We start from the raw sequence: 17,483 nt of genomic DNA, 5'->3' as shown, positions 1-17,483 counted from the left end.
ATTTTTCTGTATGCCTGAAGCACAAACCATAGTCTAACACAGAAGAAAGCAAAGATGAATACGGAAGAGAGAAATAAAATGTATGATGAAGGTTAAGATGCCCTACAATAAGTCTTAATATTAAAGACAAAAAGAATGGGCTTCTCACTGACCTCCTTAGATCTTTAATATAATTAGACAAAAAGCCAGAGAAAGATTTTTAAGCAGCACTGAATAGAGAAAAGGGGATGCACTTTGGAATTAAAAGTTGTACTCCTGCGATCTTTCTTCCCCTTCTTTCTGGTGGCAGAGGAATCACCACATCTAACCTCCAGGAAGGCCTTTCCATTCCTTTTCAGACTTCTCAGTCCACCATGTGTTGCCCATTTCGTGAACCTTCAACCTCCCCTTGACTACCAGATCCCTCCCTTCAAAAGCCAAAACCCAATGTATCATTTTCCATCCCCCCATGTCCCCACATCCCCTCTAGCTATTGCCATGCCTATCTACTCTTCAGGAAGAGGCGATCAAAGAGTTCTTTAAAAAGTACATCCCATCATGTTTCTCTTTCAAAACCCTTCCAAGGCTTCCTGTTGTATTCTCAACATCTTTAGCATTTGATCTACAAAGCGGTGCCTGCTCCAGCCCCTACCTACTCTCAGTCACCTACTATGTTGTCACCACATGGACCTTCTTTACATTCCTGGAACACACCCGGTGCCCAGTTCAGTTCTGCCTGCACCTGTTCTTCCCTCTGCCCGAAAGTTTTGCCTGGACTTTCAAATGCTATCCTTTAACTTAAATGTTATATCCTCAAAGAGGCCATCCTTTTGAATAGAAAATAAATGATGCTACATCACACCCTCTACTTCTATTATGACTCTTTTAGAATGCATGTTTTTGTGTGTGGATAGCTCTGGAATGTCTGCCTCTCCCACCGAAGTGTAAGAACAGACACTACATTTTGCTTCAGTATCTACAAAAATAAACTCACTAGTAAGCCTAGGAGCAGATCTTCTAAGTAGAGGAGTAGGTGCCTCTGCCTTTTGTCCAAGGGTTTTTATATTGTGAACCTTAGCAATACCTGGAGAATTCATCGTCTAAGTCAAACATTTCCTGTAAAGGGCCAGATAGTAAATATTTGAGGTTTTGCAGGCTATGGATCCTCTGTTGCAACTACTCAGCTCTGCCTGTAGGGTGAGAGCAGTCGTAGCTAATACGTAAGCAAATAAGCATAGCTGTTTTCCAACAAAACATTATTAAGAACGCTGAAATTTGGATTTCACATTATTTTCACATCATGAAATATTATTCTTCTTGGATTCTTTTTCAAATTTAAAAATGTAAAAATTATTCTTAGTTTGGGAGCCATCCAAAAACAGGCAGAAGGCTGGATTTGGCTTGCGGGATATAGTTTGTCAACCCTGATCTATGTTATAACCACTTGTCATCTGGTACTCTACTTCCCCTTTCCAACCTTTACTTCGTTGTAAAAAAAACAACAACAAAATGACAATATCAACAATAACAAATACTGCTTCTTAGAGAAAATAATCTGATCACAGGGCATACACACATACTCTGTATATGTTCTTTCTGGAGCTTTCCATTTCTCTTAGACTCATGTCAACCTTCTTTCACAGGCCGTAGAAACCTCCTGGAGGAGTTGGATGAGCCCATACCCGGTCTGTGCACTGGCCATGTTGGATATCTTTTCCATCCTTGCCCTACTCACCCTTGCTCAGTTCTCAGCCTCCACTGGAGGCTGCCCTCACGTTTCTCTGAACCCTCCCCTCCCCTTCAGAAGCCAATGGTCACTACTTTTTTAGGAGAACTTCCTTCCTTCTTTGAAGCTAGTTGACTGTTCTGTGTTTCTGGACATCTGTTCTTACCCCATTTGGCAGACACTCTAGGTTGCTTACCCAGTAGCCATTTAGTCCATAGTGTTGAAAGACACTATGTGTAAGAAAAAGTTTTACAAATGTATCTCTGAAACATTCAGATTTGGAGAAATAAGTTATAGTAAGTTAGGGAACCCTGAGAAATTTTTTTTGCATTTAAGAAGGACTTGGCTGATAAGCTAATGAATTTAAAATCAATTGGAAAACTAAAGTTTAGTCTTTGTCTAATTGCAGATATTACTGTGTGGTTGTATGTGAGTTAAACTCTTAGGAGACCTACCTGAAGGTTGAGGTGTATATAGTATACCAGGTCCCCTCTTCAAGGCCTTTGTATCCCTCTCCCAGCTGCTGGGAAGATCCACAGCTGCTGGCCCACAGCTGGACCCTTACTGGGAGCTGCCCTCTACAGGCAGGGAACTTCCTCACCCAGGGTTCTAAGCCCTGCCCTGGGGCAGTGTGTGTGTGTGTGTGTGTGTGTGTGTGTGTGTGTGTCAGTGGCCTATGACTATTAGATGCTGGGATACAAAGGCCTAGCCCTCTGTCTAAAATCAAGACAATTTTTAAGGTCATCCAAGCTCCAGAGTTTCCTCTGGAATATTGTCTGAGTCTCAATTGCAGTCACATTGTAGAATGGGGCAGTTCTACCTTCCTCACTCACTTAAAAGAGTATCTCCAGAGAGTACTCTCCAGTAAGCCTTTGGTGTGCAATTCTCCCTCTCAGTGTTTTCCCAGGAAAACCAATCTAAGACAAAGGTGAGTTCTGAAAAAAGTAGAGCATGTATATTTACTTTTTATCTACTTGGTTGAAAATTTTATTTCTCAGGAGATGAATAAAACAATATGAGGGAATTGCTAAACTTAGCTTATTTCTGAATAAATTTTAAAAGAGATAACTTCTTGCTGAAGTAGAAGATATGAAAACAAGGAAAAATACAGTCTTCTATCAGATATTTTAAATAGAATTTTTTGATACAGGAAAAACATAAATGTATTCTTTTTTACTGAAAGCCCAGAATAATAACAATCCCAATTAAGAATAAAATATATTAAATGAAGACAGAATCAAAGTAGGGTCACAGAGAACTGTGATGAAATTATTTTTAAAAAAAACATACATTGCATTAGGACAAGAGGAGGATCACACAATAAAGAGACATAAAACCAAACCAGAAAGGGTTAAGCCTAAGATTAGCTAAAATATGCAAAAGAACGATAAAGGAAACTAAAATTTTTTTATGGTTTTAATTTTCCCTCCTAAGCGTTTAAACTTGGAAACAAGCTACAGATCATTCCAGTGTTTCCTTTACCAGCTCCTTCTCCTTCTATATGAATACAGTTCTTGAAACTAATAGGTGCTTAATAAAATAGAGGAAAAAGCAAAGATAGGAAGGAAGGAAGGAAGGAAGGAAGGAAGGAAGGAAGGAAGGAAGGAAGAAAGAAAAGGAGTAAATACTGTAATGTAAAAAGGCAATAACAACAACAACAACAAAATACAACAAGAGAGAACAATGTTGCTTGATCCTATTATGTCTCTGTATTTTTAATTTAGGAAAATAATAGTTGACATGATAAAATAAATAGTGTTAAAGAGAAATTGGAGTCCAAAAGAGGCAGCATAATGGAAAAAATAATAATGCTTTATTTTTTGAGTCTTTCAGAACTGGGTTCAAATCATAGCTTTATGACTTTGAACAAGTTGTATACAAATATTTCATAAATCTTTTTTGATGATCTGGTGATTATAAAAATTATAAAGTACAAAATGGTTGACATTAATCAAGATATTGCTAACTAGATATTTAGCTAGCTATCATCTATCATCTGTTCATCATCCACCCATCCTATTCATTGCTTGAACTATCCTGTCTGGAGTGTACCCTTCCGGGGCCCGCTTTACAATCTGTTGAAATTATGTTTATCCATCAAGACAAACCTTGCCTTTGCTCATGTCTGCTATGGAATATGTCTTTCTACTTTTACTTGAATTTTCATTTATACCCAGTTTAGAGTATCAATAATTTACTTTGTACCTTAACCCCCAAATCTGCATCTTCCTCTTTTGACACCATCAGATCATCTAGGATATGTTCATATACATACTAGTGTCCCAATAAATATATATTCATTATATAAACAAGAAAAAATGTAATAAGTATGCCAAGTATACATTCAAAGAGTTAAATTCGTCAAAATTTGTACAAGGAACTCAGCACAGATTGTGATATAATTTATGGACAAGCTAAGGCTTATCTAAAACAAACAAAAAGCAAAAAACAAAAAAAAAATTAAATATTCTTAAATAATAATTCCTAAAATTTTTATAGAGCCTGCAAGTAAGAAAGAAATACATTCTTCCTTTGAGAAACACATCAGGAGCGGTATACCTGAAGGTCAAACTAGGGTTACTGAATATCTATCATACAGGAAGAATAATTGATTATTCTTATTTTTGTTTACACTGGTACTATAAAGTTCTATTTTTTGGTTTATTAAGACTACAAATTGTAATTGGCATTTAAAAGTGTAAGGGGATGCATTTGCTTTTATTCTATAAGATACGACTTTGAAATTCGAGCAACTTACAAAATGCAAACACATATCAGCTGATCTATGGGCTTTTTATTCAATGATCAACTTTGGAATTAAAAGAAATAACACATTAATAGAATAATTGTTTATTGTTGAGACATCATTAGCCAGTTAGGTCTCTAGTAGACATTTAGGCTTAAAGGTCAAGGCACAGCTTTTAGTCCACTAGAAAAAAAACGATGTTCTAAATGATATCTTGACCTATAAGAGTTCATGCATTTCCTAAGCAAGCACTTTAGACCACTGTTAGTGGTAGAAAAAACCCTAATAATGTATAGCTAGCAGAGCACAAAAATTATAAAGATATGTGTTTTACTTGAAGCACTAAAGGTTAATTCAGTGAATATGTATTTGAACTAGGAGAAGGAAGCTTTCCTTTAAAAACAATATTAAGCACTGAATTGTTAGCATATGATTTCTAAACTATGCCAACACATGACAGAGACCCCAAAACAACTTCCCACTGAAATACCCAGCCTGGAAGAGCACTTCTCAAGCAGTTATGATTCTTTACAACATGATTTATGAGCTAGGGTTAGGCTGAATTATAGTAACCAACAACTAGAGCAGACTTCAGGATAATCTAAAGGCAAAGACCCGGGTGTATAATTACTCTGAACTTCAAATGTACGGAATCCAAATAAAAAGCATAGAAATGTACATCGTGTAAAGGTAACTGATGCTAGCTAACAAAACCATGCAGTGCAGAATCAGTGAAGCCCAAGTGTGGAAAACTTGACATCATGAAAAGTTACACCATTCTAAAACTTCCAAAGACCAAGGACCTAGTCCATTATGTAGCTAAGCCAATATTTCAGTCCCCTAGCTATTGAATTTTGGTTTGCTCTGTGCTATTAATATGTTTTCCCCATTCATTTCTTGCTTTGCTTGCAATGTGTGACTTTAATTTATGTACTCCTTTTATCTATTTAAGTCCTGGGCTTTAGATAGGTTGTTGCGTGTTTTTTTTGTCTTGTCTTTCTTTCTTTCTTTCTTTCTTTCTTTGCTTCTTTCTTTTCTTCTTCTTTCTTTCTTCTTTTTCTTTCTTTCTTTCTTTTTTTTCATTTACTGTTTTTTATTAGTTTGGGAAAAATTTTATCTCTACTTTTATGACTCCTGTTTTTATTTTATTATTTCTAGGGTTTGCATTCTCTACCTCAATAGCCCACTCTTCTGAGATCTTCTAAAGGCAGTTCTTATCAACATAGTCTCACTGAAGTCTAGTGATAATGTTTTATTAAATGTTACATTGAGGCTGAAATTCCCCACAGCAGGTAGCCTGGAATCATTACCAGTCTGAATATTTTCTGTACCAAGATGATAATGATAAACACAAAGCCTCAGTTGGAGGCTTACCACTTATTACTTAATCTACAAACCCCCTGTGGGTATATTTTGGTGTCTTCAAATGCCCACCCAAGGGCTATACAAAAAGCCTAAATCTAAAATACATAAATAGTTTTTAAAAGGTCTTATTATGCAACATAAGCTTTTGCTTTAGAGATATTGTTATCTTACTAACAACAAGAAGCCCAAAGTAACCCAGGTATTAGGGGGAAAAAATGTGCACACCACTAAGTACCCCTTGTAAGTATTTTGAAAACTCTTCCTAAAATATTTTTCTTATTTCGACTGAGAACCAAGGAAAATACTTCAAACTGTCATTTAATGAAATGTTTAGATAAGGACAATGAAAGAGTTTTAAAAGAAGAACTATCTCCAGACATCATAAATTCTACAAGTCCAGCTGAGCACTCTTCAAGTCATAATGAGGACTGCATGCCAGGCACAAAGGGCCAAAGGGCTTGAACATCACCCTAAGCAAAACAATGGTAAGAACACGAATGTATATGCGAGCAGGGCATTTATATTCTTAGCAGCACTTGGTGTCTCTAAACTGCAAAGTAACGTAAAATCCTTTTCTCATAATATCATGCAGACTTGCCAGACCTGCTTTTGTTAAAGAAAAATATATATCGGATAGGCAGATAGGTTTTAAGATCAAAACAAAGAGGTGAGAGAGTCTAACCCAGATGCTGCAAGGCCCCCGTTCCTCCTCATTGATGCCAAGGAGGGTTTAAGATAGCAATCTCAAAGTGGAAAATTTAATCAACTGAGAGTTGAAAAACAAATGCTCTCCCCATTTAAATTCCATTTTCAGATGACAACAGGAAGGAGGTTTCAAAAACCACCTTTTTACAAGACAGGGCTTTTTAATTTCCAAGTAAAATATTTATGCTGTTTGAGATATGGCTCGCTTTATAATGATAGCTAAGCCACTGCCCTGCTTCTCCACAGGGAGTCACAGGGAGTCCTGGGCGAAGCACTTGATACAAATTGGAGGTGACCTGGGCAAGGATCTGATTGTACACATTCAGTCTTGTGGGACTTGCATTCAAAAGCGCCATGATGTGGCTGGACTGTGCTAAAAGTCGTACATATCATAAAGAAAAATAAAATGTAGTGCCTATCCCCAAGGAACCAATGAACTAGAAGAATTTCTTGGAAAAAGAAAAAATTAGTGTATAACCATGGTATAAAACAAAAGAAACAAGAGTTTGAAGAGTCGTCTCCTTTGACTGGAGAGACCAAGAAAAGCCTAACAAATGGAAGAAACGGCATGTGATCTGGATGGAAAGCATGAGTTTAAGAGGGTTTTGTTTGCTTATTTGTGTGTATGTGTGTGTGTGTTTTGTTTTGTTTTTAGTTTCTCATAACAACAACAACAACAACAAAATACACACTCATGGCAGGAACTTTAAAGAATATAAATAGGCAAAAAGAGAAACAAAACTCTAACATTCAAATATAGCCAGTGTTGACGTTTTGGTGTATGTGGTCAGAATAACTTAGTTACACATTAAAATTTAGTTAACACGGGGAGCCTGGGTGGCTGAGTCGGTTAAGTGTCTGACTTTGGCTCAGGTCATGATCTCACAGTTCATGGGTTTGAGCCTGGCATAGAGCTCTGTGCTGACAATTCAGAGCCCAGAGCCAGCTTAGGATTCTGTACCTCCCTCTTTCCCTCTGCTCTCTCGTGATCTCCTCTCTCTCTCTTGCTCTCAAAAATAAATACACAATAATATATATATATATATATATATATATATATAGTTTAACACATGTAGTTTAAAACATTATACCATTAGAACTGATAGAATGGTTGTTATTGACATGGAAATATGTTCATGACCTACTGTTAAGTGAACATACATTACTCAATTGGTTATTTATACATATATGCATGTAAACACATAAAACGAATCATACATGCTGTGGTAGAATAAGATTTGTGATGTATTTTAAAATTAACTACATTTTTCCTCTCTCTCTCTCTCTCTCTCTCTGTAGGAGGAGGGCTTTAAAATGCATTTCTAAGTTAATCAAATACTTGACAGTTTTTATGCCCTGGTTGGTTAAATAAAAATCAATAAGATAATATCTGCTTAATTACCACAAAGTTGGTAAGCAAATTCAACCACTTAGGACAAACGTGGTTTACAACTTCAAGTGAAAAGAAGCCTTCTACAACAAACATTCTTACAACTGTGGTTTCATAGAACAAACATATGTTGTCTCAAGGTTATAAGCCAACAATTCTTGAGGAAAAAAAAAAACTATTAAAGCAGAACTATGAATTTTACACAAAGCCCTTTGTCCTTTTTAGTAAACAGAAAGAAATTCAACTTTATGATGACAAGATACAAGAAAAGTATAGATTTAACTTAATATTTATGGTAATGGAATGCAAATATTCTTTAACCTTCTTCCTTATCTTTCTAAACAAAGGGTAATAGCCAAGTCACTGCTTTGCATTCTCAGAGACTCACAATGTAAACAGATTATTAAAGCCAAAATTTTCCACTAAGCACCATTTGAAAATTACGGCATATGGTTTCAACTCTAATTTTAATAAAGACTGAATCAAAGTATTTGTGCCTTTATAATTTTCTATTTCTATAATGCATACTGTTTTATATATGTGTTTTATTTAACAATATAGCAAACACATCTATTCCTATCAGGGATTAATATAATATTATTTTAATGGCTGCATTATAGTCCATCCTAGTAATAAATCATACTTTAATTAACAATTATCTTATTGTTAAACATTCTAAATGTTTCCAATTTTTCATTAATATTAATAATGTGATTATCCTGTCCATGAAATACTTTCTATATGCAAACATATATATTTTTGCATTTTCTTATAGTTGTTTTAGATAATTACTGAGAAGGGGAAACTTTGGCCCAATGGGTATGTCCACTTTAACGGCTATTCTTCAGTATTTGCCAAATGCCTTCCTGAAAATTATATCAATTTATTCATGACAAACCTCCCAGAAGGACGCTGCAGTGCCTATTTTGCCACAACCTTTTAAATACTGAGTATTACCATTTTTCAAAATTATTTCCCAAATTTTGGGTGAAAAGTGCCATTTAATATTGTCCTTAACTGCATTTTATTTCTAATTAGCTTTTGCTACTTTCAAAGGTATATTTGGATCATATTTTGGGCCATTTTTGGGTCACTGAAGGTCATTTTCATTTGCATGTTTGGGGTCATTTGCATTTACATGTGATTTGCCCATATTAGGAGGCTGGATTTCAGTTTTCCCACATTCAGTGTCAGGTCCTTCTGCCCTGGAGGAGGAAGCACCCCGCCACTGTGAAGTCAGGTATGGCTACACAAATATTGCTCTGCCAAAGAAATTGAAGAGAAAGCAACATGCCTCTTCACTGAAATTTTAAGAATTAGCTCTTCATTTAGATGTTTTTCTTCTGTCATGAGATAGATCTTGAAGAACAGCTGTGCCTGGGGAGAGGAGCTGGAGGGGTTGGGGGGAAGCTCTTCCTGAGAACAACAACCATTGTCACACAATGGTCACATAATGTGAGTGAGAACTAAATTTTTATTGCTGTGAGTCAGTGACAGTTTGGGGTGACTTTTTTTCTTCTTTTTTCTTTTTTAATTTTTTAATGTTCATTTTTGAGAGAGAGACAGAATGTGAGCAGAGGAGGGGCAGAGAGAGAGGTCTCAGAATCCAAAGCAGGCTCCAGGCTCTGAGCTGTCAGCACAGAGCCCGACTTGGGGCTCCAACTCACAAACCGCAAGATTATGACCTGAGCAGTGTTGGATGCTTAACCAACTGAGCCACCCAGGTGCCCCAGGGTGACTTGTTTTCTTAACAGAGTCTAGGCTTTTGTGAATGGCTTTGTAAATTTTTTTAATGTTTATTTATTTATTGTGAGTCACAGAGAGAGAGAGCAAGTTGGGGAGGAGCAGGGAGAAAGGGAGAGAGCAGGCTCTGAGCTGTCAGGGCAGAACTTGAGGCAGGGCTCTATCTTACAAACCATGAGATCTTGACCTGAACCAAATCAAGAGTCAGATGCTTAATCGACTGAGCCACCTAGGCACCCCTGTGAATAATTTAAATGCTTAAACCAAAAGTGAGTAGTAATAACAAATAAACAAAAACCAAAATAGATGGCATTCAATTCAGGGCTGATGAGTGATTAGCAACTAAATTATCAGAGCCCAGTGGATGGTGATTTATGTCATGAGTGGTGAACTATTCCTAACTTGGAAGTCCGATTTTGAACCAAAGAAGTGTGTTACTTGGTGAAGAACCTGGGAAACAGAATGTTAATAGCATACCTTGGTTACTATTTGGTTCATTTAGCAAGATACTTTAAAAAGGAAATGAATTTTTAAAAGAATTTACCTGCTTGCCACAGAGAAAAGACAGTCTAGAAATACTGATATGACAGTGTTGGAAGATGCAACTAATTTTCATCACCAACTAGGGAAAGGCAAAACTGAAAAGCCTTTGAGTGACAAAGGATAGTTACAACTCAGCCTCACCGAAAGGTACCAATCAAGAATGTTGAAACTAAACCGTTTGTTAGCACCCAGCAAATTCAGGTAAAAGAAACCAGAAGGGTGTTTTTCCCAAATCCCAACCTGATGAATTCAAGTTGAATTAAGTGTAGACTCAAGTCAAAAACACTGTGGATATGGGTCCTGATGATGTTAATGATCATGTGAGCACATAATGTTAATTGCAAACAAATAAGTGAGAAGCTAAATATGTTTTTGAATTGAATGATCAAAATTGCCAATGACTTGGCCTCAATGAGACTATGACTATTTGAGAATTAAATTAACCCTAGTGCAAGGTAATAAAATAAAGGAAAATAAAATAAAATAAAATAACCCTAGCGCACCTAATATTTGAGAAAGCTTAAGGAAAATAGGTACTGTACAGAAAAGGAATCAATCAACAGAATGAAAAGAACGCACAGAATTGGAGAAAATATTTGTAAACCATGTATTTGATAAGGGGTTAATCTCTAAAATATGTAAGGAACTCATACAATTTAACAACAACAACAAACTAATAAACCAGTTAGGATTATTAGTACTTGAATAGACATTTCTCCAAAGATGACATACAAATGGGCAATAAGCATATGAAAAAACGTACATTGTCACTAACCATCGGGAAAATTCAAACCATAACTACAGTAAGATATCACCTCATACTTATCCAGATAGATAATAGTAAAAAAAAAAAAAAAACAAAACTCCACTAAAGACAAGTATTGCGAGGTGTGGAGAAATTGGAACCCTTTCACACTGTTGGTGGAAATGCAAAAGAGAGTAGCTACTATGGAAAACAGTGTGGAGTTTCATTAACAAATTAAAAATAGAGCTACCATATGATCCAGAAATCCCACTTCTGGATATAAAAGAACTGAAATCAGGATTTCAAAGAGATATCTGCACCCCACATTCTTTGCAGCACTGTTTACAATACCTAAGAAGTGGAAACAAATGTCCATCAACAGATGAATGGATAAGAAAAATGTGATCTAGGGGCACCTGGGTGGTTTAGTCAGTCAAGGGACTGATTCTTGATTTCAGCTTAGGTCATGATCCCAAAGTCATGGGATCAAGCCCCTTGTCGGGCTCTGCCCCGAGTGTGTAACCTGCTTGGGATTCTTTCTCCGTCTCCCTCTGCTCCTCTCCCTTGCTTGCACTCTCTCTCTCTCCCTCTCCCTCTCAAAAAAAAAAAAAAAATGTGATGTATACATACAAGGAAATACTATTCAGCCTTAAAAAAGAGTGGAGGAAGTTATCACATCTACAAATGTGACAACCTGGGTTGACCTTAGGGTCATGATGAGTATAATAAGCCAGAGACAGAAAGACAAGCACTACATCATTCCACTTAAATTAGATATCTAAAATAGTCAAAAAAATAAAATCCAAGACTGGAATTATGGTTACCAGGCCTTTGGGTGGAAGAGAGGGAAATCAGGAATTATCAATCAACTAAACAGGCAAAAGGTTTCAGTTAAATAAGATGAACAAGCACTAGAGATCTGCTGTACAGTATAGTACCCATAATCAACAATAATATATTGTACACTTAAATTTTGCTAGGATGATGGGTCTCATGTTAAGAGTTCTTACCACAATAAAACAATAATCATAACACAAAAAAAAGGGTTCTCTGTAACCTCTGCTGTCATTTCAGAAATAGTTGAAGAAGAAAAGCGAGAAGGAAGAAATTTGTAGAGAAAAGAGACAAGGGCCACAGAGAAGAATGACCTGGATAGCTGTTACCAGGGAAGATAATGAAGGTTTATACAAGGAACATTCCTCATCCACAAAATAGGGGAAATTACAACATCTGTCTTACAGGTTTTCAGCTCTGTAGACCAGAGACTGCTGTGTCCTTTTTGTCTCATTTCTCAATGAGAATTGTACTGTGGGGTGATCCATTCCTGCTCCAACAATGTGGGACATAGATGGTAGGACATTGGGGCACATAATTTGTATTTAGTTTACATGTTTTCAGTTTAAAAGGAACCTTATTCAAACCTGACAGAGATAATGTGGCAGCTTGCTGAGATCTGATGTTTAAGCTCATTGCTCCAATGAGTTTTGGGTTTTCTTCCTCAATGGGAGTGGCAGATTAAATTACTATTCACTCATATTTGTACTCCTCCATGCTCTACCCCTCTGCACAGGCAGATTATAAACTCCCAACCTCTGAAATTTAGAGATGGCCGTATGGCTTAGTCTGATCAATGAAATATGAGTGTAAATAATACATGTCACTTCTAAATGGCAATTTTAACTGAGATTATGGTTTAGAATCTCTTTTCCTTGGCCACAACAGCAACAAGATTCCAGAAAAAGACTGCTCCATTAGCATGGATCCCATCAGGAAGATAATGTGGAGAAGGGCTGTAGCTACCTCATGATGGGCATGAAGCATAACTGGGAAATAAGCCTTTATGGTTGTAAGCCAACCAGGTTATGTGATGTTTGTTACTTCAATGTGACCTAGCCTATGTTGATTAATACACATGTAGTACCTTTACTCAATTTATTATATGTTTTTGTTAACTGACATATATATGTATTTATTTTTTTAAATTTTTTTTAACGTTTATTTATTATTGAGAGACAGAGAGAGACACAGAGCATGAGCAGGGGAGGGGCAGAGAGAAGAGGAGACACAGAATCCAAAGCAGGCTCCAGGCTCCAAGCTGTCAGCACAGAGCCCAATGCGGGGCTCGAAATCACAAACTGAGAGATCATGACCTGAGTCAAAGTCGGTCGCTCAACCAACTGAGCCACCTAGGCGCCCCTATATATGTATTTATATATGAACATATATGTAATGGTTTTCTATGACAAATATTGGTACCATTTTGTTGTCAAATTTTTTATAGATATTGTAGCCTAGAACAATGTTTTATTTTTAGGTCATTCAGTCTCTCCAGTTTTTCCACTCCACGTGTGTGTGTGTGTGCGTGTGTGTGTGTGTGTGTGTGTGAGAGAGAGAGAGAAAGATAGAATAAATTTTACCTCACTGCCCAAGTTTAAAGAAAAGTTATACATATTACCCCTAAAATTTTATAGTCATTTAAAAAAGTGTATTTGTCTTCAACTCTTCTAGGAAATAGTCTAGTGAAAAAATAGAATGTTAATACAGTTATTCAGTTATCAAATTTTATAATTTTTTCTCCTCCCCACTGATTTCAAAGGCTACCATTATCATATGCTACCTCTAGACTTCAGTTCATTTCTAGATTTACTGTTCTATTCCACTTAATCTGTCTTTCAGATACACAACATTTTAGTAACTATAAAATATATATACATTTCTATATCTTGTAAAGCCAGACCTTTTCAACATGACTATCATTACTCTGGTGTTTCATTATTATAGTGGCCATTCTTATCCATTCACTCTTATAAATTAACTTAATATTAGTTTTGGCAAGTTCTCTCCAAAATTCATCAAAAGAATAACTTCCCACACAATTTATAGGTTAATTGAAAGAACTGACACCTGCAAATATTGAGATTCTTGTCAAGCTAGATGGATGTCACTTTACTAACTCAGGTCATCTTTTATTTTCTTCTTTGGTAGAGTTGTCTTTTTTCATGCCCATGGAAAGTTATAAAATGTTATAAAGTTATAAAAAGTTATACATGTTACTACATATGAGATAATTTTCTCCATTTTAAATTATATTTTAATAGCCAGCTTACTAAGATTTTCTATGTTTTAAAATTTTTTCAACTAAATCTTTTTTCAATTAGGTGATATAATAATTATATATAATTATAATAATAATAATATAATAATAATTATATATATAATTATATATAATTATATATGGTAATTATATGTAATTATAATATTAATATAATATATATTTATATAATATATAAAATAATTATACATATATACAATATATAATTATATATATTATATTATATATAATATAATGATATTATAAATTAATTTCTAAAACTGATATATTATTTTTCTTCTTTATTTTTTTCAATATATGAAATTTATTGTCAAATTGGTTTCCATACAACACCCAGTGCTCATCCCAAAAGATGCTCTCCTCAATACCCATCACCCACCGTCCCCTCCCTCCCACCCCCATCAACCCTCAGTTTGTTCTCAGTTTTTAAGAGTCTCTTATGCTTTGGCTCTCTCCCACTCTAACCTTTTTTTTTTCTTCCCCTCCCCCATGGGTTCCTGTTAAGTTTCTCAGGATCCACATAAGATTGAAAACATATGGTATCTGTCTTTCTCTGTATGGCTTATTTCACTTAGCATCACACTCTCCAGTTCCATCCACGTTGCTACAAAGGGCCATATTTCATTTTTTTCTCATTGCCACGTAGTACTCCATTGTGTATATAAACCACCATTTCTTTATCCATTCATCAGTTGATGGACGTTTAGGCTCTTTCCACAATTTGGCTACTGTTGAAAGTGCTGCTATAAACATTGGGGTACAAGTGCCCCTATGCATCAGTACTCCTGTATCCCTTGGGTAAATTCCTAGCAGTGCTATTGCTGGGTCATAGGGTAGGTCTATTTTTAATTTTTTGAGGAACCGCCACACTGTTTTCCAGAGCAGCTGCACCAGTTTGCATTCCCACCAATAGTGCAAGAGGGTTTCCGTTTCTCCACATCCTCTCCAGCATCTATAGTCTCCTGATTTGTTCATTTTGGCCACTCTGACTGGTGTGAGGTGATACCTGAGTGTAGTTTTGATTTGTATTTCCCTGATGAGGAGTGACATTGACATCTTTTCATGTGCCTGTTGGCCATCCAGATGTCTTCTTTAGCGAAGTGTCTATTCATGTTTTCTGCCCATTTCTTCACTGGGTTATTTGTTTTCCAGGTGTGGAGTTTGGTGAGCTCTTTATAGATTTTGGATACTAGCCCTTTGTCCGATATGTCATTTGCAAATATCTTTTCCCATTCCGTTGGTTGCCTTTTAGTTTTGTTGGTTGTTTCCTTTGATGTGCAGAATCTTTTTATCTTCATAAGGTCCCAGTAGTTCATTTTTGCTTTTAATTCCCTTGCCTTTGGGGATGTGTCAAGTAAGAAATTGCTGCGACTGAGGTCAGAGAGGTCTTTTCCTGCTTTCTCTTTTAGTGTTTTGATGGTTTCCTGTCTCACATTCAGGTCCTTTATCCATTTTGAGTTTATTTTTGTGAATGGTGTGAGAAAGTGGTCTAGTTTCAGTCTTCTGCGTGTTGCTGTCCAGTTCTCCCAGCACCATTTGTTAAAGAGACTGTCTTTTTTCCATTGGATGTTCTTTCCTGCTTTGTCAAAGATTAGTGGGCCATATGTTTGTGGGTCTAGTTCTAGGGTTTCTATTCTTTTCCATTGGTCTATGTGTCTGTTTTTGTGCCAATACCATGCTGTCTTGATGATTACAGCTTTGTAGTAGAGGCTAAAGTCTGGGATTGTGATGCCTCCTGCTTTGGTCTTCTTCTCCAAAATCACTTTGGCTATTCAGGGCCTTTTGTGGTCCCATATGAATTTTAGGATTGCTTGTTCTAGTTTCGAGAAGAATGCTGGTGCAATTTTGATTGGGATTGCATTGAATGTGTAGATAGCTTTGGGTGGTATTGACATTTTGACAATATTTATTCTTCCAACCCATGAGCACGGAATGTTTTTCCATTTCTTTATATCTTCTTCAGTTTCCTTCATAAGCTTTCTATAGTTTTCAGCCTACAGATCTTTTACATCTTTGGTTAGATTTATCTCTAGGTGTTTTATGCTTCTTGGTGCAATTGTGAATGGGATCAGTTTCTTTATTTGTCTTTCTGTTGCTTCATTGTTAGTGTATAAGAATGCAACTGACTTCCGTACATTGATTTTGTATCCTGCAACTTTGCTGAATTCATGTATCAGTTCTAGCAGATGTTTGGTGGAGTCTGTCGGATTTTCCATGTATAATATCATGTCATCTGCAAAAAGTGAAAGCTTAACTTCATCTTTGCCAATTTTGATGCCTTTGATTTCCTTTTGTTGTCTGATTGCTGATGCTAGAACTTCCAACACTATGTTAAACAACAGTGGTGAGAATGGACTTCCCTGTCGTGTTCCTGATCTCAGGGAAAAAGCTCTCAGTTTTTCCCCATTGAGGAGGATGTTAGCTGTGGGCTTTTCATAAATGGCTTTTATGATCTTTAAGTATGTTCCTTCTATCCCGACTTTCTCGAGGGTTTCTATTAAGAAAGGGTGCTGAATTTTGTCAAAGGCCTTTTCTGCATCGATTGACAGGATCATATAGTTCTTATCTTTTCTTTTATTAATGTGATGCATCACGTTGATTGATTTGCGAATGTTGAATCAGCCCTGCATCCCAGGAATGAATCCCACTTGATCATGGCGAATAATTCTTTTTATATGCTGTTGAATTCGATTTGTTAGTATCTTATTGAGAATTTTGCATCCATATTCATCAGGGATATTGGCCTGTAGTTCTCTTTTTTTACTGGGTCCCTGTCTGGTTTAGGAATCAAAGTAATACTGGCTTCATAGAATGAGTCTGGAAGTTTTTCTTCCCTTTCTATTTTTTGGAATAGCTTGATAAGGATAGGTATTATCTCTGCTTTAAATGTCTGGTAGAACTCCCCTGGGAAGCCATCTGGTCCTGGACTCTTATTTGTTGGGAGATTTTTGACGACTGATTCAATTTCTTCTCTGTTTATGGGTCTGTTCAAGCTTTCTATTTTCTCCTGATTGAGTTTTGGAAGCTGTGGGTGTTTAGGAATTTGTCCATTTCTTCCAGGTTGTCCAGTTTGTTGGCATATAATTTTTCATAGTATTCCCTGATAATTGTTTGTATCTCTGAGGGATTGGTTGTAATAATTCCATTTTCATTCATGATTTTATCTATTTGGGTCATCTCTCTTTTCTTTTTGAGAAGCCTGGCTAGAGGTTTATCAATTTTGTTTATTTTTTCAAAAAATCAACTCTTGGTTTCGTTGATCTGCTCTACAGTTTTTTTAGATTCTATATTGTTTATTTCTGTTCTGATCTTTATTATTTCTCTTCTTCTGCTGGATTTAGGCTGTCTTTGCTGTTCTGCTTCTATTTCCTTTAGGTGTGCTATTAGATTTTGTATTTGGGGTTTTTCCTGTTTCTTGAGATAGGCCTG

The sequence above is a fragment of the Lynx canadensis genome, chromosome B2 (genome assembly GCF_007474595.2).
Source record: "Lynx canadensis isolate LIC74 chromosome B2, mLynCan4.pri.v2, whole genome shotgun sequence".
Classification (NCBI taxonomy): domain Eukaryota; kingdom Metazoa; phylum Chordata; class Mammalia; order Carnivora; family Felidae; genus Lynx; species Lynx canadensis.
This window is presented reverse-complemented; position numbering follows the sequence as displayed.